General features: G+C 46.6%; 1 protein-coding gene across 1 annotated transcript in view; it reads right to left on the reverse strand.

The window, feature by feature from the left end:
- PHEX (phosphate regulating endopeptidase X-linked) overlaps window positions 1–23,258 on the reverse strand; it is a 1,454,229-nt gene that overhangs the window by 1,276,371 nt on the left and 154,600 nt on the right. The gene's annotated exons all lie outside the window — the stretch shown is intronic.

Below are 23,258 nucleotides of genomic sequence, written 5' to 3' on the forward strand. Positions count from 1 at the left end.
TTTAAAAAAAATAAGCTCCAGGAAAGCGGAGAACAAAAATAGAATATCCTACCAAACAGACTGTGGCTGCGTTATGGTCTGCTTTCACTATGTAGCGTACACTAATCACTGCACATGAGTCATAAATGCAAAGTTCAAATCCCACCGCTGCCACCAATGTTAGAACCGGCGGTCTCTAGTTGGCAGAGGTATACACTTCTGACAAATAGGGACCTACCAACTCTAGTCAGGGCAAGGGGATTACACACTCAGATAACCCCTGCTACCCCCTTGGTAGCTTGGCAGAGCAGACAGGCTTATCTCAGAGGCAGTGTGTTAAGCATTTATGACCACATACAGTAATAAAGTGAATACACTACAGATGGACACGACACAGAAGTTATTATAAAAATAGGATCTTTATATAAGGTTTAGCACAAGACCAAATAACGACAAAAATATACCACAGTCTTAATAAATACTCTTTGGAAGGAAAAATAATAGTTCAAGTAAGGTTTCTTCTTGGCAAATAGTTCTTTAGCAAAGTATTCTTCTGAGCACAGTTCTTTGGCAACAATGTAACCCCCACAGGAGTCACACGACGTCGAGTCTACAAGATTCCCAAGGTTCGGCGTCGACCGCGAGGAGCGCTACGTCGAGCCTGGAGTTGCAACAGACCCCACAAGTACAGTACCTTGAGAAACGAAGGAAACGATGATCCACGGCGTCGGGATGTCGGCGTCGAGGTCGGCGTCGATCGTGCCTCGGAGTCGGGTCAATCCGCAGCGGTGTCGAGGGATGTCGGGCCGGAGCAGCGCTCACGGCGTCGAGAAGGGCGTCGAGTCGATGCGATCAGCAGCGGCGTCGGGACGGGGTCGCTTGGAGGTGGAGCCGATACTCACTCCTCACTGGCGTCGATACCGGCGTCGAGACGGGGTCACTTGGAGCCGGGGCCGATACCCACTGCTCACTGGCGTTGCTGCTGGCGTCGATCGGGCCCGGCGGCCGGCGTCGAAGGCTCAGGACACTGGAGCCGTTACTCACGATGTCGAGCTGGATTCGGCGGCGTCGGCGGCGTCGAGACTGCAGATTTTCCCTTGTGTACTGGAAACAACACTTTCCAGCAATTCAGCAAATGGTGAAGTCTTTTGGCCCTGTGACTTCAGCAGGAGACTGGCACTCTTCCAGCCCTTGGAGATTTCCTAGCAAGTGTTCAGAGAGTACACACCAAGTTCCTCTCTCCTTGTTCCTTGGCAAAAATAAAGAAGCAGCTTTCAGGTTCCTCCACAGCAAAACAGCACTCTGGCAGAAAGGGGAGGCAAGTCCTTAGATCAGCAGGCTTCTTGTCCTTGGTACAGGTTTCCTTGTCAGAAGTGATCTCAGTTCTTGGTTCAGGGGTCCTTCTCTTATACCCCTTTTTCCCTTTGTTCCCTTTGTCCAAGCAGGGAGATTCCCACCATCTCAGGTTTGTTGTGGGTGTTGCCAGGCAGAGGCACCTGGCCTATTCACTGAGCAGGGCAGAGTCCTCAGCCGCCCAGCAGGAGGCGGAGCCAGTATTGTGTCAGGCAGGGCAGGCTACTCTTCCCTCACTCTAGGTGTAAACGCCCCATTCACCCCACACTGACTCACTCAGACCTCTGGAGCCACCCAGCCCCTGACACACACACCAAACCAGCAGAGACAGGTAGATAGTTGGACAAGAAAATAGCCACTTTCTAAAAGTGCTATTTTCAAACATAGAATTTAAAAACCATCCATCCTAAAGGGTGGGTTATTAAATTCTGAGTTCAGGGATACTAAACTCGACTTGCTACCATGCTCCCTGAGTCAGATAGATTATAATGGAGTTAATAATCAGTCTGCCCAGTCTGGCCTATTGGAGGCAGGTAGCCCTTCAATAGTGAAAAACGAAAATGGCTGTAATTCACTATTAGGTCATGCCACACACATCAGGGCATGACCTACCTTTTACCAACAATGCACCCTGCCCTAGGGCCTACCATAGAGGTGTCTGAAATGTGGCAAAGTGAAGGTTTAGAGACTGGTAAGTAGGTTTCCTTACCAAGTCGACATGGCAGTCAGGGACTGCACGCAGGCGCTGCGGTGGCAGGCCTGAGACACATTTTACACGCTGCTTCTGTGGGTGGCACAACCAGTGCTGCAAGCCCACCAGCAGCAGTTAACTTACACGCCCTTGGCACACGCAGTGCACTAGACTAGGGTCTGAACAGTAAGTCAACCAAGCCAATCATGGTAACACCAATCAATGTAACAATTTAACATAGGGAGCACTTGCACTGTGGCACTGATCAGCAGTGGCACAGTGCCCAAAGCAATAAACCAGCAAAAACATCGTAAACAGAGGAGGCAACCAGAAAAAAATGGAGGAGAGACTCATGCCAATGATGCCAGGTCTAACAGCACACTTACCTGTTTATTTTGCATTACCCAAGCCGTCATGGGTCGATTGGGTTACCCATTGTATTCCGCATACTCCAATACAGCATGCTTCTCAGAGCAGAGCATGTGCTGCCCAGGCTCGACCTAAAAAGGAATCTTGGTCTGGTCATGAGGATAACTACAAGACCATTTGTTGGCATTATAGGTGGCTGAAACATGTAATACCGCAGATGCTGGAGTGATTACGTTTCAGCAGCATCGCGTTTTTGTTTTTAATCTTGCCAAATGGACCCCTATTAAACACATTGGTTCGTAATACTGTGTAGGCAGTTTTAATCTTAGATGCCTAACCTCTTCATCAGTGCTCCCTTGAATTTCAAGGTAGGGGCACACCCCAAAAAAAATAAAGTTTCTGGGGAACTCAATGATGAAGCATGCCACTAGTAATCCTAGTGGGTGAGAATTCCTTTACAAAAAAGAAATGCTCTATTTTTGTTAGACCAGGGAGACTTCTTTATAAAGTAAGCGGGTTGATTTTTTTTTATACATAGCGATAACTTGGAAAGTAAGACCACTCCCAATCGGACTTCTAATCGCCACCCCTCTAAGGTTGGACAGCAAATAAGAGTCATGGACACTTTTGTGGCAGAGCAGTAACTCTAGATGTATCTCCCTTTTTGGTTTTCAACATTGAGATGTATTGTTATTTGAAGATTAATAGCTGGCTTGCTTTTTTATTTATTGGGTTTAGACTGTCTAGCAGGCTCTTGCCCATGACTCATTGACAGTGACTCGAGCAGTTGCCCAGGATCTGCAGACAAAATAAGTGCTCATTCCAGTTGATGTCTTCAATGGTAATGTCTGACATCTTGAACAATATTGTTGTAAAGTTTTACAACAAGCATATAAGATGTTCGAAAACAGCAAAAAATGTTTAACCCTTGAAGCACAGAGACTGCCCTACTCGCCGCCACAGATGACATCTGCACCCTCCTGGACCAAGGCCACTCCGCAGCCCTCATCCTACTCGACCTATCAGCAGCTTTCAACACCGTTTCCCACCGCACACTAGTCGCCAGACTACACAACGCCGGCCTACAAGGAACAGCCCTAGACTGGATCCGATAATTTCTCACCGGATGCAGCTCTCCGACCCCACAGAAATCACCTGCGGAGTCCCACAGGGATCATCTCTGAGCCCGACCCTCTTCAACATCTACATGGCCCCCTCCCCACCATTGTCCGCCGACAACACGGCCTCAACATCGTCTCCCATGCTGACGACAGCCAGCTCATCCTCTCCCTCACCAACGACCCCGCCACCACCACACTCAACCTCCAGAAAGGAATGCAGGAGGTCACAGTCTGGATGACCAACAGCTGCCTAAAGCTCAACGCAGAGAAGACAGAAGTCCTCGTCCTTGGGACAACACCTGGTGGCCGACCGCCCTGGGAAACCCACCGACCCCCTCAAACCACGCCAAAAACCTTGGCATCATACTCGACTCATCCCTCACCATGAACCGAAAGATCAACATCGTCACCTCCTGCTGCTTCAATACCCTCCGAATCCTCAGCAAGACCTTCAAATGGATCCCCCCGGAGTCAAGGAAGACAGTCACCCATGCACTCATCACCAGCAGACTGGACCTAATCCGAAAACTCCAAGCGATACAGAATACCGCCGCCCGACTCATTCTCAGCATCCCCCGGCACCAACACATGAGCCAACACCTACGAAGGCTCCACTGGCTCCCCGTGGAGAAAAGAGTCACCTTCAAAATCCTCACCCACGCCTACAAATGCCTTCACAACACCGGACCCAAATACCTCAACGACAGAATCAACTTCCACGTACCCAAAAGAGACCTCTGATCTTCCATCCCCGCATTGGCCGAAACCCCGTGCATCCGCAGAGCCATACAGGTGGAAGATCCTTCTCTCACATCGCGGTCAAAACCCGGAACGAGCTCCCGGCAAACATCAAACTCGCCCCCACCCTGAACACCTTCAGGAAGGCTCTCAAGACCTGGCTCTTCGGCTAACGAATCTGCTACACTCCCGCCCAGCCCCTTGAAACCCTCAGGGTGAGTAGCACGCTTAAAAAAAAACCTGATTGATTGATCGATAAGGGGAAAATACGCAGGGGAATTTTATTTTTCAGTCCGTCTCTTTACTAATTATGTCTTTTCGATTAAAAATAGAAATGTTAGCTTTTTCCTCTGTCGGGCCGAGTGAGAAACGGCGTCATGATTTTCTAAAGTGTTAAATGTGTGAAGACCAGCCCTTTCGTGGCACTCCCGCGGCCGTGCAGAAGCAATCTTATAAGAATATATAAAACATCTCCCACTTGTTCTGTCCCTAGTCTGATGAGATAATCCACCTCTAATGTTTCTTTAAGCATCCAGAGAGGTAAAATACATCCCCAACCTTTCGGTTAACGAGATGCGTAAAACTGAAATATTGGCACGAAAATGAAACGGAATTGACGTCGTTGTGCCATTAAATCTTCGCTGGAACGTCTGTGCTGGCAGGCCTTGCACAAAAACAACCCTTACCAATTAGACTTTTTACGGGGTGCGCGTTCCAATACTACTTTTTGTTTCTCTCTGGTGTCAGCTCCCGCCACGAACCTTAATGGGAAACAGACGGACGGATGCTTTTATTAAATGACCTTTCCTGTGACCCAGTGCTGTTCTGCAAGTAAAACAAACAAGTAAAATAAACATATGGCTTGGATGCGCCCCGCTGGCGCAGTGGCATGTCTCGCTTTTGCGGTTTGATTAGCTGGTAATTTGACATGCGTGGAGTCTGCCTGGGGTATTTGTCAGGCGCGACTGCTAATTTCAAAAACAGTTTTAACTCATAGGCAAAGTCGGCAGTCGCATCACTATGCTTGAGACAACGTGCAGAAAGGCAGCGACTAGGTTTATGGATTACTTCTTCATAGTGCTGTTTCTAGTGCTAATGGTTCACTGGCAGTAGAGTTTGTGAACGTGTGTAAGTGTAAATCGTCCCAAAAATGTAATTCGTCAATTGTAATTGAAACAGCAATGGCATCCTTGAATTAAATGTTATGACGGCTTCATAAACATGTCGTGCAGTTCTTGTTAAAGGATTGTCCATGGCCAATATATGGATGAGGCCAAAATCATTATAACCTTTGACCTCTTCCACCACCGGAGTTAGTTAATTCTCTCCGTTGTGCCTAGGTGAAGATAGGAAAACTGCGTCACGTTATCAGCTTTCATATGTGCCTTTTGCAGCTGTAAATGGTAAAGGAGGCACTCGGTAGTGTTAGGTGACTCCCTACCCTCGGTACGATGGACGCGCGTGTTGTGCCCACTTCAAGTGTGAGGAGATGACGGGGGCGTCATGGATTCAGGGGCACAGCTATTAGTAGCGCACAAAGTGCAGTGTCACTGAAACCTAGAGTAAATAGGGGGGCACTACGCCCCAATTAGTGGCTGTTTTCACTAAATAAAACACTGTGTTTGGGTCAGTGGTTAATTTGTAAAATAAGAAATGCCGGCACTCCCATCACGAGCCAGCTTTGACCAGCCCATTTCCCCTGTTGTCACTGGCTAACATAGAACCAACAAACACTACAAGAGGGTAGGAGATGTAGCGTAATGGCCAAGCTGCCGACCTCAGAACTGGGCAACTAGCTTAGAACCTCGGGGTGGGCTCAACCTGCTGTGATTCTGGACGAATCACTTAATGTCCCTGTGCTCACCAAAATTGAATTTGTCCTTAACTAGTGCTCAAGCGCCGGTGCTGATGATTAAGTGCAGGTGCTGAGCACCGGAAAGCACCTGCTCAAATTAAGCACTGGTTTGGGTAAGGGGGCCCTTCCTTGCATTAGTGCCAGTGGCATTCTTGCTGTGCCATTGGATGTAGTCAGGAATGAAGATGTGACTTGAATCGGTGCTTGAAAGTAAAGTATAAAAGGACAGTTATTTATTCCCTATCTCAGAGTTCCTGTTTGCTAATAAGAAGCACCGGTACGATCCCATAAACAGAACTGCACCCCTGCTGAGGTATGCCTTTTTTTTTCCTTTCCCTTTAAAATTAAAGACGTGCCAGTACTGTGTACTAGATGTCCTCTGCCCATTTAAGGCACTTGTTGAAATAGCAGCAAACTTGGGGCAGTGAGGGAAAGAGACACAATACCATGGGTGTGGGTAGGACATAGATTTGAGAAGTGAGGCTTAGAGAAGGTAATGTGGGGTGGTCACAAGAGTAGCCCTTATCTTGTCTCACAGGTCCTCTGATGAGAACTTGCACCGCCAACAGCCTACCAGTGCAGTTAGAATAGCAACCTCACCAGTCACAGAATGTTTAGAGGAACAGTATCTGTGGCTTGCTCTCAATCCGACTGCACCACTTTGAGTTGGCCATGTCGCGCCCAATTCATGTAGAGCTACATTTTAAATGCCGTGAGCAGCTGTGACTGTTAATGTCAGATCAGCCCAGGAAACACAAATGTGTCGCTTTACAGTAGCTTTTAGAGCCACCCAATCCACTTTCATGGGCCTTTGCCTGCACCAGACTGTAGCATGGTTGTCACAGTACCGGTGCTATTCCAAGGCGATATTGGGCAACTGATGAAAGCAACTCCAGTAAGGTTGGCAGATTGTCCATTGAAGCAGCAAATGTGGCATTATTACCTGGAAAATGGATATCAAATTACAGTTTCGCCCAGCATTTTAAAAATCTACATCCACTCGTTGTCAACTTCCCAGTGATATATTAGAGACAAAGGTGCAGCTCCTTCCTTTCATTGTTTGCCCTGAACAACTGCTTGCAAATGTCCAGATTTGGGTTCAGCAAAGTTTAAAATTCCAAAAACCCTAAGGGGCCGATTACGATGCTGGACGGGCCCAAGTCCATCCGGCATCTTTCTGAAACTGGAACTGAACGACCTACAGTCGTTGGTCCATTCCAGGAATTAGGATGCAACCAAACCCTGTTAGGTCGCAATCCTATACTTTGCTATCGGAGCATGCATTCCGAACGGAATACATGCTCTCGTAGCAAAATGCTTAGTTGCAGTTCATCCCTGCACCCCGTGGCTGGCACCTCAAGGTGCCTGCCACAAGGTGCAGGGATCAACTGGGGGCACCATAGGTGCTCCCTAGGCCTCCATTCGGTGGCCTTGCACCTATGGGGGCCCCCAAACCTGTTTCCCACTGCCTTTTTGTGCCGGAAAGGCTGACAGAAAAAGGCAGTGGGAAACTGCCACTGTAATCCCTCGGCCGGAAAGAGGCGGCCGAGGGATTATTGCAGGCCTTCCGAATGGCGGATGGGCTCTCCGAGCCCGTCGTGAGCTTTCGGAAGACAGGTTCAGATTCCCTCACAACCGAGCCCATTGAAATGGCTCGGTCGGAAGGAAATCCGAACCAGTAATTACGAGCCAGGCAGGAGGGCTCCGACCATCTGCATGCATCGTATTCAGCCCCTAAGGGCCCGCTTACAATGCGGTTAGGAAATCTTCCAGAACAAATCGGTTTGGAAATGGTTTCCGACCAACTCGGATAGGGAGAGTCTAACCGACCGAGTATGATGCATCTGGATGCTTCCAGATACTATTTGGTTGGACTCCCATATGCCTATGTTCCTAACCGCATCATAATCTGGCCCTCAGTCGTGAAGACACGTTCTCGATCTGATTCGGAAGAAGAAAATGCTGTTAGGAGACCTTCCTAACCGCATTGTTAATCGGGCCCTAGGTGGGAATGCTTTCCTAACCGCATCGTAATCAGGCCCTTAGGGGCCGATTCCAATGACCTGAGTCCGTTCGACATCGTTTAGGAACCGTGACCAACCGACCTACTGTTGTCGGTTACGGCCCTGCAAGTACGATGCGACCGAACCCTGTTCGGTCGCACTCGTATGTTTCACAATGGGAGCATGCATTCCGAGCGGAATGCATGCCCGCATTGTGAAATGGAGAGGTGCAGTTCATCCCTGCACCCTCTGGCCGGCACCCCAAGGTGCCTGCCACCAGGTGCAGGGATCAACAGAGGGGCAAAGGCTGCCATTCGGCGGTCTCACACCAATGGGGGCCCTACTGGGGTCCCCCAAAGACAGTTTCTGACTGCCTTTTCATGACGGAAAGACCGTCACGAAAAGGCAGTGGAAAACTGCCATCGTACTCCCTTGGTCGTAAAGAGGCGGCCAGGGGAGTACTGAAGGATATCCGGATGGCGGACGGGCTCTCCAAGTCCATCAGAAGCTGTCAGGAAATCCGAGGTGGATTCCTTTCTGCCCAAGCCCATCAGAATGGCTCGGTCCGAAAGGAATCCGAACGGCACCTTCCGATGGGAACGGAAGGGCTCCGACATCGGAATTGGCCCCTTAGTGTTTTTCAAACGAAAACAACCATAGCGCTGATCAGCTACCAAATGTTCGTTTCTGATTGAACTAGTAGCTGCGTAATCTATAGGAATCACAAAATTGTGTCCCCATAAGAAATTCCGAAGTTGTACGAGTATTCGGTTTATTTTGGAAGTGTAAAGGAAATTATCATCTTGTGCGCCATAAATTAAGTGACTTGCTATCAATAAGCTCGGACTGCACTGTCCATTCTTCACATTTGGAAGCACATAGTCTGTTAATTGCTCCACTGAACTATCTTTTCTTTCACACATTGTGCAATCTATCATACTCTGATGCAATGGACTATTTAAAAACAAGCATTGGTAATGTCAATCCTTATGGCATTTATAGATTTAAAAGATTTTTTACGTGCTTGAGTAAGACATAGTACAGTTAGCAACTAGTTAGCAGGTGCCAGTGTTTATTTCCCGCATCTACTGAAGTTTGCACAGCTGCCATCCGTTCTCTACCCAAATAGTATGCTATTGAAGGATGGTGATCTCAATCTCTTCCTATGGCACTACAGGGAGGATGGTATGAGAGCACAGAGGTGCTGAAACAATTTTTAGTGTGGCAGTGCTAGCCATCAATATCATATCACGTGAGTACCTTGATTTTGCATTCAATTTTTCTGACCTATATTTTGCGATATTTGTAATTTACTTCACTTTGTACAGCAAGTACGGCTTTAAGTATGTGTCATAAAACCTGTGGAATACTGTGGCCTTCTTCTTTCAGTTGTGCCCCAGCAAGAGTATCACTAGTTACAATTACAAATATCCTAAACATGTATTAATAGAAAGGAATAGTAAACACAGTTCTCCATATTCAAATAATATCAACACTTTGTTAAACACAAAATGAGGAGAAGTGGAGGTGGCACCAGGTATGAAGTCACAATTACATGAGAACGACCTTGGGTGCGGAATCTCTCCTTGAGAGGCGTCAATTGTAACGCTGCCAACTTATATACCTCACCAATCTTTGACGCTCATCTTATCGGATACCTACAGAGAAAATTCTCAATAAACGTTCATTTCTGAATTATTTTTGCCCTGATGAAGTTCCTTTAAAGGGAACGAAACGCGTTGGCTGTTGCTTTTATGTCATATGAAGAAGAATAAAACATTACGGTGAACTGATTCGTTCTCATGTAATTGTGACTTCATACCTGGTGCCACCTCCACTTCTCCTCATTTTTCGTTTCTGGTTTTCCAGTGAGATCCAAGCACAGCAGGTCTCGGAGTTGATTGGCACAGGATCTACACAAATATGGGACTTTGATACTGATGTGCGCACTATCAGTCGGCTGTGTAATCTTTGGTTATTTTAAACTTTGTTAAACACATTGCCTGTCATAAAGCAGTTTGTATTCCAACGCCCAGGGAATGATTCAGGTCTAATAAATAAATGCCTCTTCATTCTTAATTATGCAACTGACCTGAAAGAGTTTATGGGGGTGCTGTAGCACCCCTACTTCCAACGCCACTGGGTCCACCCAAGAAGAATAAACATAGAGTTAAACCGAAAACTTGTGATTCTGTGGAAGATCGGTGCTTGAGGGATTTTTTAACAGTACATGGTTTTGGGGTTGAGCCTTCCAGCGCTGCAGGGTATTAAACATGGTCTGTGGGATGGAGCACCACAGCGTTTGAGGGAGGAAACAATGCAGGATGTGAGGTGTTGGTGGGTGGATCCCTGAAAGTGCATTGGGAGGTTGTAGCCGCATAGGCCCTGGGAAGGGTATGACAGAACAGAGCAGGGTCCAGGAGAGAACAGATCCCACGGAGAGGATCATTGGGTGAGTAGCACCTGGGCTCCTGCTTCAAAAGCAACATACATTTAGAGTATTGACAGGTTCCTATAGTGCAGGGCTACAAGGAGCATCCAGCTCAACCCCCCCCAGACACAAATGGCCCCTTGTCACTGAACACAGGGAGGTTAGGAGCACGAGAGAATTCCAGGTAGCAGTTAAGGAATTCGGATCAGGCTGACAGGCAGCAAGCAGCAAGGGTGAAAGACAGGGGGAAATCAGCACACAGGCAAGGGTACAGGCAGAGGGAGCAGAGCACCGGTAAGCCCCAACCATACCTGCTCTATGTGCCAGTGCCTGTGCGTGATGCAGACACTCCTCACAGCATCAAGTACATCCATAGCAACTCAGCATGTATACCGTTAGGCAATGCAGTGGTACGATTGCAGTGTGTCCAAGGTCATTTGTCTGAATTCTATCAATGCAGTCAAAGGCAGTGAACAGAAGTTTTACACTCCATGCATTGCAATGGAGGCACTGTTTTTAAGCATTCTAAGGAAACGTGGCAAATGTAAGAATTATTTCTTAAGAATCCACCAGCTGCATCAGTGTGGAGGATCCATTACTATAAAGAAAAGTAGTCACCTCAGAGGTAGGATCTCTCATGTCAGACTAGTGCCTTCAAAGGGCCCAGAGAGAGTCATGCTAGACCAGTGTTCTATACAGCTGGGAGAGCTGGAGTAGGGACAGTGGCATTTCGTGATACTGCCTGGTAAAGGTCGGTAATTCTGAGGTAAACATAGTCAGAATGGATATAACTCAAAAAGCAGTTAGAGCTCAGAAAGTCGCCTACAATTCAGACTGGTATCCCTGAAAGATTAATAGGGCTGCAGGAGAGGAGGCCTTAAGCCAGGCAACACCCTTAGAAGGCTTCTGAGGCTGTGCAATGTTAAGTCACAAGTCATACAAGCACCCCTGAAATGCTGGTAGGGCTATGGCAGAGGTAGCCATTACTGGTTTGAGCCCAGAAGGTATGTAGACCTCAGACAGACAGTCACATTTCAAAATTACACCTACAAAGGGTAAGTAGGGTTTGGAAGTGTCTGTTACATGTAAAGTCAGGACCTTTGAAAAGACATTAGACAGTGGCTGATGTAGTCATGTCAGGTTCACTTTAAAGGCAATCAGATGCCAGGGTAGTACCACTGAAAGGTGGGCAGAGCTGGGCAAAGTTACTCCACATAAGTTGTGAAAGGGTTTTACAGCTGAGGCAGAATGAGTCACAAGCCACTACAGTGTCTTTGAAATGTAAAAACGTTGATGGCTGAGTCAGAGAGCAACTCTAAAGGCAGTCGGGACTGGTGAAGAATCAGTTATACAACAGACCGGTGTCTCTTAAGGGAAAATGGGGGGCGCAGAGCCTGACCAACAAGCAAATTGGGGCTCTTTAGAAGAGTTCCCACCATGGTGACGTTACTGAGCTCTCTCCTGTCTCACCAGAGGTGTGCCACCACGTTGAAATGAGGGAGGAACCACCTAAGACCCCGACCTCACAATTGGGAGGCATGAAGCCGAGTGTGGTAACATCAGCTGATGGGGCCGCATTCACTACATTGGAAGCCGTGGCTGGGCCAGATCACATTGGTGGCCCCACCCTATCCTTCGTGCCTCTCCTTGCTCTTCCAGCAGCTAGCCTACCCATATGGAAGTATGAGACATCCACACAATGCTCTAAACCTGCAGGGCAGCAGCTCGCTAGTGGGGGAGCACCTCTACAGTGCCAAGGCTGGTGCAACAAGTAGCCTACATACGTGGAGACGTTACAATCAGCATCTCCTGACAGTAGGAATCCAGAGCCAAAGGGCCGCAATTGGTTTCCATCCGTATGTCCCACCAGTGGAGGTACTGGACCAGCCTATGCACCCCACGTACTCACAGATAGCTACCGATAACGAGGAATATCTCTCTGCATGCCTGCCCCACTAGCCCTTGCCACAAATGCCATGAGCTATTGAGGCCTTCAAGGTGCACGCTGCTCTAGTTGTACTTCCGAGGGGCCCCCAACAAGAATGGCTATCCTGCCCTCCCCACCGAACTGAGCCCTGCATAGGTGAACATGGGGGCACAATGGGAGCTGGCTACAGGGGTCGCACCTGTGGTGAGTTAACCAAAGGCATGGGGAGCTGTGCACTATGCTCTCTGATTCTGAAATCCTGCACTGGAGGACGTCTATGATAACCCCAAAGCTGGGTGCTCACATTGATTTTGGTGCTACCAGATTCCACTGTCAGGCTGAGTTTTTCGGCACCTACACTCCTTAGCCTTGATAGTGTGGTTGTAACGTACAGACTTTGTGAATTTGAGCACCTCACTTCTACATCTCCAGCCCCCAACCATATCGAAACCGTCCAGGAAACTCCTGTTCAAAGAGGCGGTGATGAGGAAGCAGAATAAAAATGGAAAAAACACTGAAACACAACAATACTATGCCCTGGAAGTCATCCTGAGAGAACTGGGGGCACTCAAGACCACGCTCTCAGCGGTAGCAGAAAATACCTCTATAAGCTCAGCGGATATCTAGAGCATTCCCCATAATAAATGATCCTTCAACGCAAGATTATCAACTTCTGAGTCCAGGCTCAATCAGATCGACAATAAGCTGGCTGCATCAATTGACTGGGAACAAGGCCATTGGTATCCCGAAAAGAAAATCATGGAATTAGAAGACTTGAACTGCCATGACAATGTCTGGATCATGGGGATGCCAGAAAAGATGGAGGGGATGATATCAAGGGATTTGTTGCACGCTTTCTGCCAGCCATCACCAAACTCAACGTTGACCTACTGCTGGAGTTCCAAAGGGCTCAGAGGATACGGAAACACTGTCCCGCGACCAATGAAGGCCCCGTGGCATATTATCACCTATTTCCTGAGTCACCAATAGGCCTGATTCCTTTTACAGGTGGCAAAAAAGACACGGCCCTTTCACATCCGAGGGGCACAAGATATTCATCTCACTTTTAGCAGGAAACTCTGACCACTCTGAAACTGGTTTTTCAACTATGTCCCACACTCAAATTATACAGCATCCAATATGGGCTTCTGGACCTGGCAATATTGCTGATAACCCATGACAACAAAACCACAGAATTTCCTGACCCTGGCCAACTGGAGGGATACTTGCATACAGTCTCAATACCCAGAATGGACCTGGAAACTACCGCTGGCCCGCTGGACAGCCAACCTGTGACCAGGCATTCTGACCCACCAAACACCCATGCTGACAAATGGCTGCGACTTGTAGAAGTCACCAGACTCTGATCAGGGGGCCCCAAATTCCACTCTAATCACAAAGAACCCAAACTGAGAGGCAAATCATGTTCCCCGTTGAAGACCACTCAATCTGCTGAACCTGCTCCACTCCTTTGAAAGCCTAAACAGACAGGTATGAATGCCTTGCAGAACTCCTTCTCTTTCCTGGACTCTCAAGTGTCCTCCTCTCGCTTTCTTCCCAGTGTTACTCACACTATGTTGTCTGACACATTGAGACTACCCCTGAACCCTTTACATACATACCTTTAAAGGAGACTCCGGGAGCCACATCCCAACACCTATGTGCACTCTCTCTGGCAAGTTCAAAGAAAGCTCCCCATACCTAGGATCGCTGGTCAACCTTTGGCCTGTGCCTGACGTACCCCCTTCTTTGATCTTTTGTCCCCTCACTTCTTTGTCATCACAGAAGACCACACACAGATGAAACACAGACAGAGACTCACAGTGGTATCCCTAAATGTAAATGGTCTCACCCATTACTTGAAATAACAGAAGATCTTTGCTTACGGTCGATCTGTGGCCTGACATAGACCTCCTGCCGGAGACCCACCTATCCGATTCAGAAACCCAGTTCCTGTGTAGGGAATGGGTGGGGAGGGATTACTATGCCAGTAAAAACAAACCAGGGGGTGGTAGAAACCAGTCCAACAAACTCCACTGAAAAGGAGGACTTGCCATCATGCTGGCCAAAAAGCTCCCACTGAAAACTTCTAAAGTCTGGTGAGAACCCTACGCCATTACGTGATAAATAGGGCTTCCATAAATGATCAGGTACTCCTCATAGGCTCAGCATACAACAGCAACTTAAAACGTAATTACTTTTAGGGGATGACTGGAACATGCTGCAGGACCTCCTCATGAATAAGCCTGACCACCCTTTAGCACTCAGCACCATGGACTGGGGCCTTCTTCTTGACATGATGACAAACTGTTCTCTGTAGGACCCATTGAGGCTCCTATACCCCAAGGTAATAGACTAAACACATATTGGGCTTGCATGGCACCAGGACTCGAATAGACTTCTTTTTACTCAAAGCACCACTCCTGGGCCACTAAGTGAAAAGTCAAGCATGTTGGTTGGAACGCCCACTGGCCTGAGTCCGGCACACAATACTATGCCTAGCAACATTGCTTCTCTACCATTAAGTCCTTGACATAAGATGGGTGCAACCTTCTCTGATTGAGGATGCCCATCCTCTAGGCGTCACCCAGTTTGCCACAAGCCATCAAGATGGGCAGCATTGTCATGAGGCTCATGAACCACCCCTCGTGAGAGTGTCTGTCCACCCACCTCCCTGTGCTCATAACCTCTCCGCCCTGGCCTGTTTCAGGTGCCAGGGCACCCCCTCTCCAGGGCATTGGCCTGCAGGATAGCACTGATAGAGCCCCTTTATGGAACTCATATAGGTTGCATCAATACTCATGTCACTGGTTTTTATTCAGGTCCTGCAGCCTCATTTACACTCTATACATACACTGTTTCTATGCTATCACCGAGTTTTTGATGGACTTAACTACTTGTGAGTCCTTTGTACTTTCTGCAGACATAAGGCATCATTTCCTTAATACTGAAATATAAAAGAAAAAGGTCAAATATGGTTGCTGCAATATCAGGCTCTTCTCTCACAGCAGATAGGACTTGGGAAGAATAAGTCAAATGAGAGGCCTGTGAATACGAAAGACAGGAAGGCATGGGAAGAGTAAATCATGCTTTAGATAAGAGCCTCAATAAGAGTGGGAGGCATGGGGCACAGTCAGTCACATGGCAGAGACACTCAGCTGATACAGGGGCTTGTACATCAAGAAGGAATTAGTCATATCAGATGGTATAGCTGAGTTAGTTAGCCATATTTGGATTGCTTCCGAAAGACTGGGGAAGAGTTTGTTGTATCGGAGGAGCATTCTGAAGGCAGGTCAGCTTGGGAAAGAGTGAGTTGGTTATCAGAGAGCTGTCTAGTGACATGGACTCTCAATTGACTATTCCCTGGTACTTTAAACTTTTCAATGGCACCCGCCTACTGGGAAATCACCCAGCTTCCCTGAGCATCCAAGAGGTCCAGAATACCTAAAGTAGCGAGATTGGTGTGGAAAACAGATTTGAAACAAGCATTGACAAAGCCAACAGGTGTCGCCTGTTTGAGAGTTATTGACTTTGCCAAAGTCTTTTGGCCATGTTGTAGAGCACCTTGGCTGCTGTTTAGCATGGATAAAAGTTAATGGTGTGGCATACAGTGGTATAGCGGAGAGATTGGTGTAGAGAATAGTGGAGTAGAATAGCATTAGTAGAGTAGATTGATGTAGTAGAGTGGAGTAGAATGGAGTTGTGTGGCACGGAGTAGAGTCACATGGAGTGAAGTGACAGAGTGGCATGGCATGATGTAGAGTGGAGTGGCATTGAGTAGAGTGGTAGAGAGCGGTGTGGAGTGGTGCAAAGTAGAGTGGATTGGTTTAGTGTGGAGTAAAATAGATTGGATTGGAGTGGAGTGTTGCAAAGTGCTGAAGAGTGGTGTAGTGTAGAGTGGCATACAGTAGATTGTAATGACATGAAGTGCAGTGACATAAAGTAGAGTGGTGTGGAGTGGAATGGAATGGTGTGGAGTGAAGTGCAGTGGCATAGAGTAGAGTGGCATAGAGTGTAGTGGCGTGGCGTGGAGTAAAGTGCCACAGAGTGGAGTTATAGAGTGCCACAGAGAACAAGAGAGTAGAGTGGAGGTACGCAGAGTGGAGTGGCATACAGTAAAGTGACTTGGAGTAGAGGTTGTGGAGCGGAATGACATGGAGTGGTGTATAATGGAGTGGTTTAGAGTGGAGTGGTGTAGAGCACAGTGGCATGCAGTAGAATGGCATGGAGTTGAATGGCATGGAGTGGAGTGACATAGAATGGAGAGGCATAAAGTAGTGTAGAGTGACGTAGAGTGGATTGGAGCGGCAGAGAGTAGAGTGGAATGGATAGAGTGGAGAGGTATAGAGTAGAGTAGCATACAGTCGAGTGGCGTGCTGTGGAGAGGTATAGAGTGGTGTAATGTGGAATGGCACAGAGCAGAGTGGCATAGAGTTGGGCGATATTGAGTGGAAAGGCATAGAGTAGAGTGGTGTAGAGCAGAGTGGTATACATTGGGGTGGCAAAGAGTGGGTTAGAGTGTAGTGGCATAGATTAGAGAGGCGCAGAGTGGAGTAGAGTGGAGTAGAGTGTGAAGTGAAGAGACGTAGAGTGCAGTGGAGTGGTGTGGTGTAGAATGGTATGGAGTGGAATAGGTGGAATAGGTGGAGTGGCTAAGAGTGGAGTGGCTGTAATGAGACAGAATATCGAGTACATTTTTTTTAACTACCATAATATCGAGTGAAAATTATCATGGAATGGAAATATCGAGTGCAAGAATATTGTATCAAGAATATCGATTTGAAGGGAAGTGATATTGATTTTCAATGTAGAAGTTATTAAAAACGTTTGTAAAAATATAGTTGTTAAAATATCGTTTTTTAAATCTTATGTTTTTAGTATATATATTAACTGTATATGACATTATTTTTTTGTTTAATTATTGTTCATGTTTTTTACTATAGTAGTTAAAATTAGTTATGAAATGCAATTTAATTAATTAATGAATTTGAATTAATTAATGAATTTAATTATTTAAATGTGCTTTGTAGTTCTGTAGCAGGTTGTGGGTTGATAGGGGTATAGAGTGGGAAGTAGTTTATTTATAATAATAGAATGATTATTATTTAATTAATATTATTTATTTAATTGATATTTAATTCTGTTAATTGTGTTATTATTTTGTTTTTTTTAAATGTTTGCGGGTTGTGTAGTTTATAGGTGTAAAGGGTAGGCAGTAATTTATTTTGAATTTATCAATAATTTGCTGTTAATTAATAATAATTAATTGATAATTACTTATTTTATTTGTGTAATTAATTTTTTTAGGTGTGGGTTGTGAGGTATAGGGGCAATGGGTGGGAAGTGATTTATTTGTAATTTATTATTAATTGGTTGGTAATTATTAATAAATTGATTGATAATTAATTATGTTAATGGTGTAATTCATTTTTCTAGGTGTAGGTTGTGGGGTTTATAGGGCTAAAGGGTGGGAAGTCATGTATTTTTTAATAATTAGTAATTTATTATTAATTAATATGAATTAATTAATAGATACATATTTTTGTTAATTTTTTAACTAAATGATTTTTAGGTTTGGCTTGTGGGGTCTATAGTGGTAAAGGGTGGGGAGTAAACTATTTTATTTTATTTTTTAATTACTTGTGAAATACTAATAATTAATTTTAAATTAATTTAATTGTTATTAATTGTTTTTTTAGTTTAATTTTAGTTTGGAGTTATGGAGTTTATACGGGTAAAGGGTAGGAAGTTAATGAATTGTAATGAATTTAGACTTAGATTTTCATAAATAATATTTGTTTAATTCCATCCACTCCGGATCACCGACCGACCCCTGCCCTCACCACGTCTTCAACAAGGCCGACGCTGTCATCGCACCCCACCTGCGAGACATCATCAACACATCCTTCGACACCACCATCTTCCCTGAGAGCTGGAAACACGCCGAACTCAACGCTCTACTCAAGAAACCAACAGCGGACCCCACCGACCTCAAGAATTACCGCCCCATCTCGCTCCTCCCGTTTCCAGCCAAAGTCATCGAGAAGACCGTCAACAAGCAGATGGCCGCTTTCCTCGAGACGAACGGATCCCTCGACCCCTCACAGTCCGGCTTCCGAGCAAACCACAGCACCGAGACCGCCCTCATCGCCGCCACCGATGACATCCGAGCCCTGATGGACAATGGAGAAACAGCGGCCCTCATCCTCCTAGACCTCTCCGCTGCATTCGACACGGTCTGCCACCGCACCCTAGTACGGTGCCTCAGCAACATCGGAATCCAGGACAAGGCGCTGGAATGGATCATCTCCTTCCTCGACGGAAGAACACAGAGAGTCCGCCTACCACCGTACAAGTCAGAGGCCTCCGAAGTCATCTGCGGCGTCCCCCAAGGATCATCTCTGAGCCCCACCCTCTTCAACGTCTACATGAGCCCCCTCGCAGCCATCGTACGCAAACACAACCTCAGCATAATCTCCTATGCCGACGACACCCAGCTGATCCTCTCCCTGACCAACGACCCCGCCGCCGCCAGAGCCAACCTGCACGAAGGGATGAAAGAGGTAGCCGAGTGGATGACGACCAGCCGCCTGAAACTGAACTCGGACAAGACGGAGGTCCTCATCCTGGGCTCCTCTCCCTCCGCCTGGGACGACTCCTGGTGGCCCCCCGCCCTGGGCACCGCACCCAAACCGACAGACCATGCACGCAACCTGGGCTTCATCCTGGACTCCTCCCTCTCCATGACCAGGCAAGTCAACAACGTCTCCTCGGCATGCTTCAACATCCTACGCATGCTACGGAAGATCTTCTGGTGGATCCCCACCGAGACCAGGAAGACCGTCACCCAGGCCCTCGTCACCAGCCGACTGGACTACGGCAACGCCCTCTACGCCGGTACCACCGCCAAGCTCCAGAAGAGACTCCAGCGGATCCAGAACGCCTCAGCCAGACTCATCCTCGACATTCCACGAACCAGCCACATCTCCGGACATCTGAGAGACCTTCACTGGCTCCCCGTCAACAAAAGAATCACCTTCCGCCTCCTCACCCACGCACACAAAGCCCTACACGACCAAGGCCCGAGCTACCTCAACAGCCGAGTCAACTTCTACGCTCCCAAACGCCACCTCCGATCAGCCAACCACGCCCTCGCCGCCGTCCCCCGCATCCGAAGAGCGACTACAGGAGGAAGGTCCTTCTCCTACCTGGCCGCCAAGACCTGGAACTCCCTCCCGACCGACCTGCGCCTGACCCAAGACCACCTCTCCTTCAGGAAGAAGCTGAAGACCTGGCTGTTCGAGCAGTAGCGGCTCCCCCCCCCCCCAGCGCCTTGAGACCCTACGGGTATGTAGCGCGCTTTATAAGTGTCACTGATTGATTGATTGATTGATTTAATTGATTAATAATTATGTTAATTGTGCTAGTAATTGTTTTTTAAATTTAGATGTGGGTAGTGGGTTTTGTAGGGGTATGAGGTGGGAAGTAAATTAATTTTACATTTGTAATATTAAATATATTTCTATTTTGTATTTACCTCTCCGCAATCCAACACTTTGCCTACTGTTGCACTGACTGGAGTGGAAATATTAAATTTCAGCCCTCCTCATTCCAACACTTTCTCTACTGTTGCACTGACTGGAGTGGGAATATAAAAATGTTTCCCCTCCGTAATCCAACACTTTCCCTACAGTTGCACTGACTGGAGGGGGAGTAGTACATTTTCCCCCCTCCGCAATCCAACACTTTCCCTACAGTTGCACCCATGTCTCTCCTCACAGCTCTTCCTCCTGACAGGTTCCTTAGTTCAGCAGTAATCTACAGTTCTGGGGTCAAGGCCCCAATATGTATTCCACATTTTCCTTTGAAGTTGGAACAAACAAAGTTCCTCTGGCATACATAAACCAATTCAGCCTGGCTCAGATCAGGTTCACCACAGGAGGTGAAGACAGCTTTGTGAGAGACTGCCACAATCCATTCAGGTGCAAGCAACAACTCCTCCCACTCCTCTAAAATCAAGCCAGGTCTATCCAGCTTTGCTATGAGTCACCAAGGAAAGGCAGGACACACCTCACCCCCGTTTCTGTCTAGTGTGAATGCACATCCCCAGCTCCTGTCACTCCAAACCCAGACGTTGAATATACAAATGGCAGAGGCACACAGGATGGTTAAGCAAGAAAATGCCCACTTTCTAAAAGTGCCATTTTCAAACACACAATGTAAAAATAATCTTTACTAAAAGTTGTAGTTCTAAATTCTGAGTTCAGGAAGCCTAAACTCCATTTCTCTATCTTGTTTCAATGGAAAGTTATGCTTGTAAGATGTTACAAAGCAACTTTAATGTTAACCTAAGGGACAGATAGCCTTGCAATAGTGAAAAACAAAATTGACAATATTTCACGATCAGGACATGTAAAACACACCAGTACCTGTCCTACCTTTCACATACACTGTACCCTGCCCACGGGCGTACCTTGAGCCTACCAGAGGAGTGTCTTACATATAAGAAAAGGGAAGGTTGGGGCCTGGCAAGTGTATGAACTTGCCAGGTCGACATGGCAGTAAACACTGTGAGTAGACACTGCAGTGGCCGGTCTGATATACCTTTGAAAGGCTACTTGTGTGGGTGGCACAACTGCAGTGCTGCAGGCCTACTAGTAGCATTTGATTTACAGGCCCTGGGCACACACAGTGCATTGTACTAGGGACTTACTAGTAAATCAAATAAGCCAATCATGGAAACTCCAATCCATAAACACAATTCACATGGAGAGCATATGCACTTTAACACTGAATAGCAGTGGTAAAGTGCCCAGAGTCCTAAAACCAATAAAAACAAGGTCAAAAACAGGAGGCCAAAAAGCAAAAAGTCTGGGGGTAAACCCACTGAAAAAGCCAAGTCTAACAGATACCGTCTAATCTCTGCCAGGCTTCACAATTGGGGAGATTAAAGCACCTTGCTTGGCCCTTTTTGGGATCTGCCCTTTTCTAGCAGGGTTTGAGTCTTTATTGGAGTGGAGACTATGTTAAAGAGTGACTATCTATTTAAGGGGACATTCACATGAGACTTCCTCTTCTGCAACAGGATGGGGCACAGACACGAATGGGCCAGGGTGTCAGTGCTGACCTGCTGAAGGGCCTGAGGGATCCTTTGCTTTCTCACACCCCTCAAGAAACATGAGTCTTTTTATTATGATGCAGCTTCACTTGATTTCCAGCCCTGTGCAGCACGGATAGCTGCCATCCACAAACTCCTGTTAGCAATCCAACAACCTTAAGTATTAAATCAAAGTAGTAGGAGTGATTGATGCTCTAACAACTCTTGCATGCTATGTAACAACACTAACTGCAACGTGTGGATTAAAACTTGATTGTGCCTAACAGTAAGTTAACACTATTTAATGGATAACCCCATATGCAATTCACGGTGACTCTTGTGAACATCTAAATGAAATACACATAATAACCAAAACACTCTGTGATACGCATTCAAATTTTTTGCACATTAATTTGGAATTAAAAACTAGCTCGAAACCAGCTCCATTGGTCCCTTTTGTTAACTTGTAAAAAAAAAAAAAAAGATCAAAAGCAAGTCACTTTTCTTCCCTCCCCACAACCCGGACAGAGCAATGACCCTGAAAAAAATTCTTGTTACACCTGGCATCCTTGGTGTGGTTTCCCCTCTCTTTTTGCCTGTATCTCCTGAATTTTTGGACTGTGTGCTGAACTTCGTCTTTGCTGGTTTAGGTACTCTGGGCACTTTACCAATGCTGATCATTACTAAAGTGCAACTGATCTCTGTAAATTATGTTTCTGATTGGTTATCCCTGATTGGCATATTTGATTTACTGGTAAGTCCCTATTAAAGTGCACTTTGTGTGCCCAGGGCCTGTAAAATCAAAAATGCTACTAGCGGGCCTGAAGCACTAGCTGTGCTACTCACATAAGTAGCCATGTAAACTTGTCTCGGGCCTGCCACTGCAGTGTCTGTGAGTGCAGTTGTAAACTGCTATGTCGACCTAGCAAGTGCACCCACTTGCCAGGCCCAAAACTTCTCCTTCTCTACATGTAAGGCACCCCTAACATAGGCCCAAGGTAGTCCCACAGGCAGGGTGCAGTGTATGTGAAAAGTAGGACATGTGCTGGTGTGTTTTACATGTCTGGATAGTGAAACACTGCCAAATTCGTTTTTCATTATTGAAAAGCTATCTCTCCCATAGGTTATCATTGTAGCTGCCTTGTAACATTTTACAAGTGTATCTTTCAATTGGGAATAAATAGGGAATTGGAGTTTGGCCTCCCTGAGCTCAGAATCTAAAAATACATCTGTTAGTGAAGTTGGTTTTTAATTGTGTGTTTGAAAATTAGAGATAGAGATGATGCAGGGCTGAGAACAGAGCTTGGGTGAGTATACCTGGTTAGTGTGTATAGTGAAGCTGGAGGAGTACTATGAGACAAAGCAGTACTTGTCTGTTAGTTGGTAGTTCTCCAAGAGGCACTCTGTGCTTATCTAACCTTAAGTAGACCTTGCAAATAGGAGGATGCTGCAATCTAATTTTATCAAATATGAAAGAGTGAATATGGGAGTGAAGATGTGTGTGGCAAGCAGTTATATGAAAAGTGAAGGTGTTGCGGAGAACTGTGCTACTACTGTGCTTTCTGGAACATTTCAACTATGATGGATTGCTGAGGTTATTGGTTTAGAAGTAGTGGGAGCAATTTAATTAAATTGTAGATGAAGGGGCAGAGAATCACCATCAGGCATCCCACTGCTTAATCTGCGAAGTCGCT

The sequence above is a fragment of the Triturus cristatus genome, chromosome 8, assembly GCF_964204655.1.
Source record: "Triturus cristatus chromosome 8, aTriCri1.1, whole genome shotgun sequence".
Lineage (NCBI taxonomy): Eukaryota > Metazoa > Chordata > Amphibia > Caudata > Salamandridae > Triturus > Triturus cristatus.